Source organism: Vigna umbellata, chromosome 9, assembly GCF_029865625.1.
Source record: "Vigna umbellata cultivar VRB3 chromosome 9, Vumbellata_1.0, whole genome shotgun sequence".
Classification (NCBI taxonomy): domain Eukaryota; kingdom Viridiplantae; phylum Streptophyta; class Magnoliopsida; order Fabales; family Fabaceae; genus Vigna; species Vigna umbellata.
Window position 1 is genome coordinate 39,526,905 of NC_142173.1, and position 13,273 is coordinate 39,540,177.

At 36.0% G+C, this 13,273-nt stretch overlaps 3 pseudogenes; 2 read left to right on the plus strand and 1 right to left on the minus strand.

Moving 5' to 3' along the window:
- Positions 1–2,263: 2,263 nt before the first annotated feature.
- LOC148193490 (putative E3 ubiquitin-protein ligase RHC2A) lies at positions 2,264–4,341 on the plus strand (annotated as a pseudogene).
- Positions 4,342–4,425: 84 nt separating this feature from the next.
- On the plus strand, positions 4,426–5,692 carry LOC148193491 (uncharacterized; annotated as a pseudogene).
- Positions 5,693–10,637: 4,945 nt separating this feature from the next.
- On the minus strand, positions 10,638–12,959 carry LOC148193492 (uncharacterized; annotated as a pseudogene).
- Between the last annotated feature and the right edge of the window lie 314 nt (positions 12,960–13,273).

The following is a 13,273-nucleotide window of genomic DNA, read 5'->3' on the forward strand; positions in this document are numbered from 1 at the left end:
TACATGTTCAAAGTTATTCGTAATACATTTTCAGTCTACAAAAGTGCTTTTAAATAAATTACAACTTGATTCTTCGAGTTCTTCACTTGCAGCATCATCAAAATCATTATCTTTAAAATATCAATCCACCTCATTGGTAACAATCTCCCCCTTTTTGATGATAAAAAATCTTTTGTTCAAAAGCAACTTTGTGTTATCTGCATAAAATAATAACTCACAAACAACGAAACAGATTAACAGTAACTGTACTATGAGTTTGTTCTTCTCCCCCTTTTTGATAAAAAGAAAAAAGATCAAACATGCTCCCCCTCAAAATGTTCTCCCCTTAAATGAAACAATATATGCACTATATTTGAACAAGAGAGCATTTTATTAATTGTAGGGAAAATGACATTTTCATCAGAAAGGAAATACAGAAACATTTAAAGCATCTTACTAAGTTAAAAACAAATAAACATATGGCCTAATCTAGAATTTTGGACTAGGTGGTTTTTTTGAAGGATGAAGATTGAGATGATTTTCAATGTTCCTAAGATGGGTGTCAAAATCGTTAAACTTGTCAATGAAATATTCTTCATGAATTTGTTGCCACTCAAAGATTTGATCAAAATAGGCTTGTTGAGCAAGATTCATATCCTCTAGTTGTTTGCAAAAATTGGCAAAGTATTCTTCCATGGATAAGGTGGAAGATGAAGGCATTTGGGAATGACCAACATCAGAAGGAGCAACAACTCTTACTGGTTCAACCATGTGAGTGTCCATATCATCATCTTCATTATCTTGGTGATCGTTGATGAGTGCATATTTATGTCCACATTTATGCTTTAAAATTTAAATTTTTGATGAAATTCATGTGCTTGAATGATTGATTTAAAGAGAATTTGTGATGATTGGATATATTGAGTTTGGAAATAAAAGGACTTTAATTCATTCATTGATTCACCACTTCTCTCTCTTATTTCATCTTGTATTCAATTCCATTTATGGAGAGCTAAGCATCTAGGGCTATTCTGTTGTAATTCCATAATGGATTCTGAGGTTAGGTTGGGTTAATGCAATTGTTTATTTTGATTATTTGATTTAAGTTGTTCTCTCTCTATGTCTTTCATCTCTCTATCAAATTAAAAGCAAAGATTGTTTGCATCATAATGTGTTTGAACCTACATGCATATTGATTATATGAGTTCTAGGGTTTCTAGGTTTAATTGAGAATCTACTTTGATTTAATTTAGAAACTTCCATATGATTAAATGACTTTTATTATCAATCGAGAATGTAATTGGTAGTACTAATTTCAACTATAATCAATTGAGAATTTACTTTGATTAATTAGTTTTTAACTTGGTTAGGAGATTTAAGAATATACATGATTAAACACAATATGATTTGATTGAGAATGTACTTTGGTTGAGTTTATTGTGAATAATCTAGAAAGGTTTTGCATTTGATTGAGAATTTACTTTGGTTAATTGCATGATCGCCCTCAAATTAATTAAGAATGTACTTTAATTAATTTGAAACTTAAATAATAATCAATTGAACAATTATTTGTGAATAACCGATGATGAATCTATCTTGGAAAAGCAGTGGAATTAGCCTATTTCATCATAATTGTTTTTAAGTTTCTTATTTGTTCTTTAAACATTCTCCAAACATTCCTTTTATTCTTCATTGAATTGCATTCATAAGATTGAAATATTGAAAGACAATTCCGTATTCATTGGGAGACGACTCAGGGTTACTTTAACCCTATCTACTTTCTTGAATACTACTTGACAATACTGAAGTTCCTTGAAAAGTAGTATTAATTTGATAGCTTCAATGATAGCGTATCAATCGTCATCCTTGTGAATGATCACATGCCCACGAGCAACAAATCCCATTTGTCGAAAAGTGTTTCAGTTTCGATTGCTTGGATGGCTTGAGTGAGCTCTCCTTCTACATTCACTCATTTGTATTCAAGAATCCTAGAAATAAGGAGTGCATAAGGAAGATGATAAGCATGATACTTTTTAGCCTTCAGTGTCTGAGATGTGTGCAGGTCAATCAATATGTATGTGCTTTTAAATAAATTTGAATTATTTTTCCTTTTAACATTGGTGTTGCGCTTACATTTTCCACAGTCGGTCTTTCTTCTTGTGAAATCTGATGAGAATAGATGATTATCACTAGTTAGAGAACTTAAATAAATTTCTCCCTATTGTTTTAATCATTGTTGACTTAACTATTACATATCAAATTCGGCGGGAAAATTGACGACATAATGGGTTAGGCAAACAATGTTTGTTGGGAACCTTGATTGTTTATAATAGAAGCAATTCCAATCCCGGTCCATTAGAAGTTTCAAATCATTATTTTGTGGTTTTCGTATTGGCAAGGACTTCAATGATTGAACAAGGGAAATGTCCAAAAGAAAGGAAAGTATATATGGGTAGGGGTGGGCAAAATGCAGTTCAGTGCACTGTACTATAAATAATTGTAGTTAACTATAAAATAGTTCAAGTGAACTGAACTGAACTAAAAAATAGTTCAAAGAAATTGAACTGAACTAGTTTTTAGTTCAGATACACTAGTACAATTCAGTAAACTGGTACAGAAAACATCAACAATAATACTACCCTGGCAGCAACTAAGAAATTAAACTTGAATCCTAACATTCGTGGTTGTCCCGACTGCGACTGCGGATTCATCGAAGAAATCGAACACCCGCCGCGCTCAGTCCACCTCGACCCTTGCCGTCGTCGCTTCCCTGCTGCCGCCATGTAAATGATCGGCCAGAGCCCTGCCTCCGACAACGTTGTCCGTCCCTTCCTGCACCGCACCCGCCACAACGGTGCTGACCGCTCCCCCTTCAACCCCGTTATCGTCCTCCTCTGCAGCGCAGCTGCCACCTCCGCTATCAGCGAGGAGGAAAGTCGAGGCTTTGAGCTCTTCTACGACGATGGTGCCGGTTCTGGCTTGAGACCCTTGCCTCCGAGCATGCCAGAGTTTCTACTCGGATTTGGATTCGATAGGCTTCTGGAGCAACTGTCTCAGATTGAGATCAACGGTATTGGAAGGTATGAGCACGCTCCTGCGTCAAAAACAGCCATAGATTCCTTACCAACCATCGAAATTGATAACACTCACTTAGCCATGGAATCACACTGTGTGGTGTGCAAAGAAGCTTTTGAATTAGGTACCGCGGTGAGGGAAATGCCGTGTAAGCATATATATCACCCTGAATGCATCTTACCATGGCTAGCTTCGAAGGTTTTCAATTTGGGGTGAAATTTTTTATTAAAAGAAAAATCTGTGGTTTAGTTAACTGTACTCAAACTCTGTAAAGTTCAGTTTCTTTTAACTGTACTATAGAATAGTTTATTTAGTTTTTAGTTAAAACAAATTTAGTGTTTTTAAGTAGATTATAGTATGGTTAACTGTAGTTACAGTACAGTTTATTGAACTATGCCCAGCCCTATATATGGGTCTTAGGGGTAAGACTAGGTAATATGTTATTGCTAAAGATTTCACTATTTTATAGGTAGCCCCACACCCTTTTGGATACGGAACTAAGCCTTGCTCGGGGTGTTAGACTACATAATATTTTATCATATCTTAAATTATCCTTTATGACTAGATTCTCTATATCATCTTTATATTTTAGAGTAGTTATCATTTATCTTATAATGTTTGTTTTTGTAATTAGTGTAAATAACACCATAAGTTTAATTTGTTTAATATCTATCTATCTACTTATATTATATTATATTATATTATATTATATTATATATATATATATATATATATATATATATATATATATATATTTATTGTAATTAGAGGAAATATCTTCTTATTAAAGAAGACATTTATAGAATATTTCTAATTAGTGAAAATAGATGTGTAATTTTTTAGATTAATTTTTTTCCTATTTTCCTATTTTAAAAGATTAGATTGTTACAAATGGAGGAAGGAGAATGTCATTTACATGATTGAGAATAACAAAATCATTCTTATTTTCAACTTCGTGTTAGAGCTCCTGATCTTGGGGGCTTTGTTTCGGATGTAACAGTAGTCACCGCCGTCCGTAGACCGCGACTCCGTCGTAGCGGGTTGTTGATAAGGCAGAAAGGTGTGCAAAACTTCAGCGAACACAACATCGGAAGTCGCTACGGGAAAGAAGCCTCCACGCGTCGCCACTTGTTGCCACTGTTGTCGACGCGTATAGCCCATGCGCCTAGTTCTAGCGAGACCCACTCGCAGTCATTGTCACAGACAGGGTCGTTGGAGCCTCCTAAGTCCATTTCAAGGGTCGGTGACGTCTCGTTTGGCCCATATTTGAGTATATCTAAGTTTTAAGTTCTTCTCCTTTTCTCGGTGTGACCCTCACGTCGTCGTCCTCTCGAAATACGTCACCGGAGACACCTGATTACGTTCTACGAGATGTCTGAAGTAAAAATTATTCCTTTTGGTCTTAATGACCTACCAAATATGGGGGGTGCCTGTCGGTTGGATGGTCAGAGTTTCTTACAATGGAGCCAGTATATTTGAAGGATTCTTAAGGGTCGCTCAAGACTTGATCACATAGATGGAGGAGGACCAGGACCAGACGACACTCATTTTCTAATTCGAGACAATGAAGATTCACTTATTATGACTTGGATGTGGCAATCCATGATTCCTGAGATAAGTATAAATTATTTGTTTCATTCTTCTGAAAAAGAAATATGGGATGATTTACAAAGTACTTTTTCACTAAAAAGGATTTTGTTGCATGCTATGACATTGAAAGCACAATATTTAATACAAAACAAGGCTTCCTTTCTGTATCAGAATATCACGAAATCCTGAATAGATTTTGGATGGAATTCGATCAGAACCAAACAATAAAGATGTGTAAAACAAATGTTGTTGCACTTGCTGAATTCATTGAAAAGGGAAGAATCTTTCAATTTGTCCATTGCCTGAATCATGAGTACGACCCAATCCGGGTACAATACCATCCCTATCATAAGTTTTTTTTATTGTATGAGGAGAAGAAACTCGAAGAGCAATCATGCTTAATGGGGGGATGTCCAACATAGGCTCTACCATGACAACTGGAAAGGGAGTCCATAAAGGAACAAATGTTGGGGAAAGCCGTTTGAAAAAGGTACTCATGAGGACTATTGTTCATACTATAAAAGATTTGGACATACCAAGGAAACATGCTTCAAACTCCATGGAAGAAAGAATGCTCTCAAGTGCATAGGAAACAACAAAGGGTCTACTCAAAGATGGGTAAATCATACTACCTCAGAATAGGAAGCCACCAATCAATCTTGTCCTTCACCACCACCAGATATTGATATGAAAGCTTATAAGGAGGAACTCGAGCGCTTGAAAGCAATGGTTGAATCAATAAGTAAGCCCTCTGGATCATATACTCTGTCCATAAAAGGTAAGATTTGTCTTAATATTGTTGGTCATGTGTCTCAAGGTATTTGGATCCTTGATTCAGGAGCAACTGATCATATGACACCTTTTAGTGTGTTCTTCAACTCATGGTAAAATAAATAAAACACAACTTATTACAATTGTGAATGGTTAGGGTATACCTATATGTGGCTCTGGGAATATAATTTTGGACTTAACTATTGTATTGAAGGATGTTTTACATGTTCCTCAATTAGCTAATAGTCTTATCTTTGTGCAAAAACTCAGGATTTAAATTGTTCAGTAACATTTTTCCCAACTTATTGTGTTTTTCAGGACCTTGCCATGGGGAAGACGATTTTAACTGCTAAGGAACAAAGTGGGTTGTATTTTTTAGAGTCTGAAGACCAAAGCAACGCAAGAAACATGAGTCAACAAGCTACATCTGGGATGTGGGCAAATTCCCAAACATGGTTACATCATCAAAGGCTTGGGCATCCCTCATTTAATCTTATCAAGTCCTTATTTCCCCATTTGTTTACCAAAGAGTTTGTTGAGTCTTTTAATTGTGATATTTGTCAGTTGTCAAAACACCATCGTGCATTTTATTGTATTAGTAATAAAATGAGTACTTCTCCATTTGATTTAATTCACTCTGATGTTTCGGGTCCTGACATAGAATCTATTTTCGGAGCCAAATGGTTTGTTACCTTTATGGACAATTGTACCCGTGTCACGTGAGCATACCTTATGAAAAATAAATAAGAAGTTTTTCAAATTTTTGTTAATTTTTTCCGTCTTGTCCAAAATCAATTTGGAAAAAATATCAAAAGAATCAAGTCTGATAATGGTACTGAATATGTGAATAATGAATTTCTCAATTTTTTGTCTCATAAAGGTATTGTTCATGAACTAACATGTGTAAATGACGCTCAACAAAATGGGGTTGTAGAAAGAAAGAATCGTCATCTTCTTGAAGTAACTACAACTCTTCTTTTTCGAATGTTTGTTCCAAAACATTATTGGGGAGAAGTTGTGTTAACTACCACATATCTCATCAATAGGTTACCCACTTGTATCCTATTTCTCAGTATGTTTGCACTAACAATCTCTCTGACAAACATAGAAGCTTTATTGCTGCCATTGATGCCACAAAAATTCCTACCTCAATCTAGGAGACCATGAAACTTGAATATTGGAATGAAGTCATGAAAGAAGAGATGAATGCATTAGAAAGAAATTCAACTTAGGAGATTGTTGATAGGTAAATAGACAAGAAGGCAATAGGGTGTAGATGGATATTCACATTGAAATATAAGGCAGATGGGACAATAGAATTATATAAAGCTAGATTGTTGGCAGATTGTGTGTTTCTTGCAGATAGTCTAGTAACATGAAGAAGCCAAAAACAAGATAGAGTATCTTGTTCTAGTGTAGAAGCTGGATTTCGAGTTCTTGCTTAAGGAAGCACTAGTGCAGTCAGGGGAAACGACAACGATTATTTTTGCTCATAGGCAGTTGTTCCCGAACCGAGGCATATTTAGGCGAGGCAATAAGTCTACTACTTTTTGCCTCGGGTGTGACCGAGGCATAAAAAGGTTAGATACTGCCTCGGTTCTTCCTTAACCGAAGCGGTAGATGTTTTGATATTATTTATTTTTTATTTTCGCATGACATACTGCCTCGGTTCCTTCTGAACTGAGGCATAAAGTCCCCTTCTATTGCCTCGGTTGTGACCCTAACCGAGGTAGTAGAGCCCCTTTTGGTTTTTTTTTTCAGTCCGCCAACCTTTTTGCATCGGGTGTGACCTTAATCGAGGCCATAGGGGGCTATTCTACCTCGGTTATGACCTTAACCGAGGCATATTCCCTTGTTTTTTTTTAAATGAGGTCTGTTTCTGCTACATTCCCAACTACAGAAACAGACCTGCATATATATTTACAGCCAGAATAATCCAGAAACATATATTTTGAATGAAAATTATATTAAAACATAAAATACATTCAATTGAATCATAAATCAACTTCTTAGAAGCATAAATCAATCCAATGTAATCATAAATCAAGTTTGAAGCATAAATCAATCTAATGTACAAAGTTAAACTAATAATAATGTAGAAAAGCATAAAACAACTTAGAAACATAAATTTAGAACTTACTATATCCCAATATCTACTACTTACTATTATATAAATGAATTACATATTTAGCCAGTGATTTCCTCACAAGTTGAAGTGACTTCTTTGGAATTGAAGTAGTCCTATTGAATCTCTGCATAAAACACAATGATTTCAATTAGTGTATATGAAATCTAAACTATAGAGAAAAAAAAAATTCAAACCTAAATATTATCGTTTCCCATCCACTGGTGTAATGTGCATGAATAATGGTCATCATCCAAAACATGACGTAGTAACCACATTCATATGACCCCGTTTGTCTATTACACTACAATATATCATCATAATTATAAAATGTTAAGTAACATCATTTGAATGGAACCAAATGTAACAAAATATGGACTAAAATACCAAACCTTAAGGGCAACCCATGCAAGCTTTTTAGGTGTAGTAGTAGATCTCCCAGATAACATCATATGTGTTGCAATGGAACTATTAAAAAAAATTGCTTTAGCATACATTTATAAAATAAAGAAAGTTGAAACATTGATGTTCTTACCAATCTACTACATGTCTAAGAGGGTTGAGAGGAGTCTTGTGCAATGAACAAAACCAGACAGCAGTGTTCTCCGGTATGGAGATCACAAGTAGCTGCCAATGACACCTGAAATTGGTAATAACTTCATTGTCATATACCAAAATTAATAAATGAAACTTTAAAGTTAACAAACTTCACTTACCCATGTATATAAGGGAGAAAATATATCTCCTTCCCCATTCCAAAGCAGGTGGTGATGTATGTTTGGATATCATCAAATTTATTTCTTTCATGAGTCATAGAGGGGTCAATGAACCCATATACATCGTTGAACGCCTTCTTGTTACTAACATCAAACATATACCTAAAATGAAGAAATAATTTGATACAAGTAACTTGATAAAATAGAATTATATAAAAAAGTTCTCATAAACTTATATCATCCACAGCTGAATGAGTATAATATTAATTTCTTCTCTCCCCGACGCAAGCTCCCTGACATCTTGATGATGCAAGTGCAATGGGATCTGAGCTTCTCTTCCAAATGTAGTAGAATCCCAATGTACATTCATCGGCACATCTGAAATGATTTTAGCAAGCTCGTCTAACGCACCAAGAGGGTCGTCCTCAGATAAATGAGTCTTCTTCGGTGTAGGACTTCCCTCTTGACCTATTTGCTGTTACATGAAAAAATGGTTATGTTATAACGTCAATTAGAAGTAAATATTAAAATTGAGAAGTATATAGTACGAGTGTTTACCGGGGGATCAGATACATCACCAACCAAATGTCTAGGCCACGCGACAAAGGACTTAAATGCCTCTTCCACAGTGAAGAACTCAGATGTAGGCACAGGAAGAACGACATCTGGTATGACAACTTCATCCACCGTGACTTTGACCTCATCTTCTGCAAGTTGTACACCATGCACTGCAGTGGCTGTCTCTGTACCACGAGCCACTAGCATGGTCCCGATATCAAAGAGAATATATAACTGACATGGACGAGTGTCATCCATGTCGTCTCCTAGGGCACCGGCAGCTGAGCAACTTCATTTACCGCTTCTACCTGTCAAATTAAATGTTAGGTTGAACAAAAACTAAATTAATAAACAAAAATCATTAAGGTTACCTGTAGGGGGCACATGTTCCGCTACAGGAGATGGCAGAGGACGACTGCCATAATCCTCATAACGCTGCTGGAACTGGCGCACAACCATTTCAGCAACTTCTTCATACAACTCTACCCGAACCTTCTTTGTGATCTCCTACGTCATCTCTTTTCTTATGTCCTCCTTCATCTTTCCGTATGAATATGGACACGAGGAAGACCCAAAGAACTATCGTATGCCCATGCCAGTCCCAGCACCACGCACCCGTCCTGGGTACTCAGGTCGTCCAATAGTTGTGACAAGTATATCCTGACGACCTTCTTGTGTGAATTGACCTTGGGAGCTCTGCTCAACCAAGGAGTCTTGTGAGATAAAAAACCTTCAAAATCATTTGAAAGATCTATGTAATATATATAACAAAAATGTTGTAAAAATATGAGAAATGACATCTCACAATTCTTTCAGCTATCTCTCTCGTAGAGTCAGAAGTGTAGGAGCCCGATGGTCTTATACGGGATAACTTCCACTTCTCGTGCCGAGATGGTGGTGAAGGAGGAGCAGGAGGGTCACCACCCTCAGAAAGTGGAAGTCTATTATCTGACTTCTGCTTCATTATTGTTTGCTCGAGCTTCATATATCCACCACAAGACAGTAGGTGTGCATTTTTATTTTGAGCACTTATTCCTTGTGCTTTTGACCTTTTTTCCTGTGCAAAATGAAACAATTGTCATAAAAAAGAATTATGAATGATGAATTGAATGTTTTTACCTACACTTACCTGCCACGTCTCGGATGAATGAAGCTCTACAAACTGACACCATGTTTCTTCGTCAATTGCTGAATAATTGGGAACATGGAGTTTCATTACTATTTGGTCCAAATATATATCTGGACGTCAATTTTTTCTTAAATCCTCGAAATCTTTCTACAATTGCAGATAAACACCTATTCCTTAAGCTCTCTACATTTGGCATATCAAATGTCATCTACAACAAAGAAAGTAATAACCTTATATCAATACAAATTTATCAATATAATGAATCTAAAATTTGGAGCAATATTGTTTAACTTACCAATAGATCTTGCCAAATGAGATTTCGATCGTGGTCAGATACATGGTCAAAGGATGTAATAAGTATAGAGATACGATCACGTGCTAGTACTCCAAGGTAAGACCTAAATACATCTGCATTTGGGCCAGATGCAACTCTAGTGACCACATCAATAATGATAGGTGTCCTCACACCTGCATTTCTTCTAAGTATAAGTTGTCGTAACCTCGTCGCTCCTCTCGTACGTCTAGAAAGTGGTGGGGACTTCATCCGCTGACGAATGAGGTGACTTAGCCGTATATTTGTCACAATAAATAAGATGAAAGATTAATAAAACACTTATAAAATAACATATATTGTTTAACAAAAGCCATAAATATTTACACAAACATGAAATTCATACATAATCATATGCATTGGTCATATGTATATTCTCTCATTGTGATCTTCTCGAATTGCTTGTATATCATCAATTAGAGGGTCGTTATCCAAATTTATTGTGGTTTTAAATGGATGGTTGTCAGCAATATGAAGATTACTTAAATTCTCTTCTTTATCTTCAATTTGTCTTTTTCCTTGAAGAGCAACATACCAATGGTCATACGCAGGATCTTTGACATAAAAAACCTGACTTGCTTGATATGCCATGATAAACGGTTCGTCTCCATAACCAACCTTTCGAAAATAAACAAGCGTCATACCAGATTCATCTATTATGACACCACTCTTATTGTCGACCCACTTACATTTGAAGAGTGCAACGGAAAACTTAGTGTAATCAACCTCCCATATCTCTTCAATTCTACCATATTATCTCATGGATCCAATTACAGGATTTTGATCTTTGGATGTGGAAAATTGTAGCGACTCAGCTTCTAGACTGACGACACTATTTTGTACTGTGCTTTTATCATCCAAAGTCTTTGTATAGAATGTGAAATTATTAATTTCGTAGCCTGTACAACATACAACATCAAACTTCAAACCATTTGCTAGCCACAACAAAGTCTCAGATTATCGTGATTCTTTCAAAACTTCAAATTTGAACCAGAACAAGAATGTTCTGTTATGCTCCATCAACTGCCATTTCTCTGATTGTCTTGGATACTTGTCCTTTACAATGGCTTTATGTGCTTCCAAAAATGGGATCACTTCATCTGTGTTGTTTAATATGTACATATGTGCTTGCATCAATTCTTCACGACTTTTCGCCACCACATTCACACCTCGGATGCTTTTACTTGTAGAATATCTATTCAACCATGATGTCCCAGGGACTCCTATCGAATTTGCTTTATTCATATAATTAGAGCAAAACTTAATACTTTTTTCAGCAATATATCTTTCAATCATTGAACCTTTTGGACGATATTGATTTTTGACGTACCCTTTCAAAATATTCATATAAAGCTCAATAGGGTACATCCATCTTAAGTATACTGGTCCACACAACTTTATTTCTCTGACCAAATGAACAAGTAAATGCACCATGATGTCAAAAAAGGATGGAGGGAAAAACATTTCTAGTTGACACAAGATGATGATAATTTCGCTTTGAAGTTCATCTAACTTTGTAGGATCGATGACTTTACTACAAATTGACGAGAAAAATAAGCACAATCGAGTTATGGTTTGCCTAACTTTTTTGGGCAAAATTCCACGAATTGCCACCAGTAACAATTGTTGCATTAAGACGTGGCAACCGTGAGACTCCAGTCTAACAAGCTTTAAGTCCTGCATTGACACTAAGCTCTTGATACTCTTTAAACAAAGACAAAAACTTATCTTCTCTTGTGTGGACATTGTGTATCATGCTGGGGGCAAATAAGTACGTTTACCAATCTCTCCTTGTGCCAACTCTTCTCGGATCTTCATGTCAACCAAATCCAAACACGCATTCACTCCATCTTTTGTTTTACCCTGGATGTTTAGTAGTGTACCAATCAAGCTATCACAAACATTTTTCTCTACATGCATGACATCTATGCAATGTCTAACATCTAACTTTGACCAATATGAAAGATCAATGAATATTGATTTCTTCTTCCAAGGGGTCGTTATAGAAGACTTCTTCGACGTTTTCCCAAATACATGATGTACTCTATTAACTTTTTCAAGAACTTCAACTCCAGTAAGTGGAAAGAGTGCATTGTCTTTCTCTTGTTCTCCATTGAATGCTTTCTTTAACCTTCAATATGGATGATTAGATTGTAAAAATCACCAATGACGCATATACACTATTTTCCTTCCGTGTTTTAATTGATGAGCTGAAATGTTTTCTTCACATATAGGACATGCTTTATGACCCTTCACACTATACCCCGACAAATTACCGTAAGTTGGGAATTCAATAATGGTGCAAAATAACATGGCATGCATCATGAAAGCTTCTGAAGCAAAGGCATCAAATATTTCAACCCCATCCACCCACAACAACTTCAAGTCTTCAACTAGTGGCCTGAGTTAAACATCGATGTCATTTCCAGTATGCTTTGGACCAGATATCAACATTATGTACTTTCTTTTCATGCACAATCCAGGACATAAGTTGTAAATTATTAGTATAACGGGCCAACAACTGTGCTTGGTACTTAAATTACCAAATGGGTTCATTCCATCAGTAGCTAAGCCAAACCTAAGATTTCTACATTCTTCACCAAATTGGGGGAATTCTTGATCAATATTTTTCCATTGCTTTGAATTAGCAGGATGACGAAGCAGCCCATCAGTTGTTCTCTCATCTGCATGCCATCTTAGGTTTTTAGCGTCTTTGGGATTCGCGAACAAATGCTTAAGTCTGGGCACAAGTGGAAGGTACCAAACTACTTTCAATAGAACCATTCTTTTCTATGTGACCACTATCTTCACCGTTGTTTTTTTGACTTGTATCGTGATAACCCACATATTGGACACTTTATCAAAACTTCATTCTCATTCCTATATAATATGCAATCGTTCGGACATGCATGTATCCGTTTATACTCCATACCCATCAGACAAAGAATTTCTTTTGCATCATAATTACGAGTGGGTAAAGTATTTCCATCTGGCAGCAT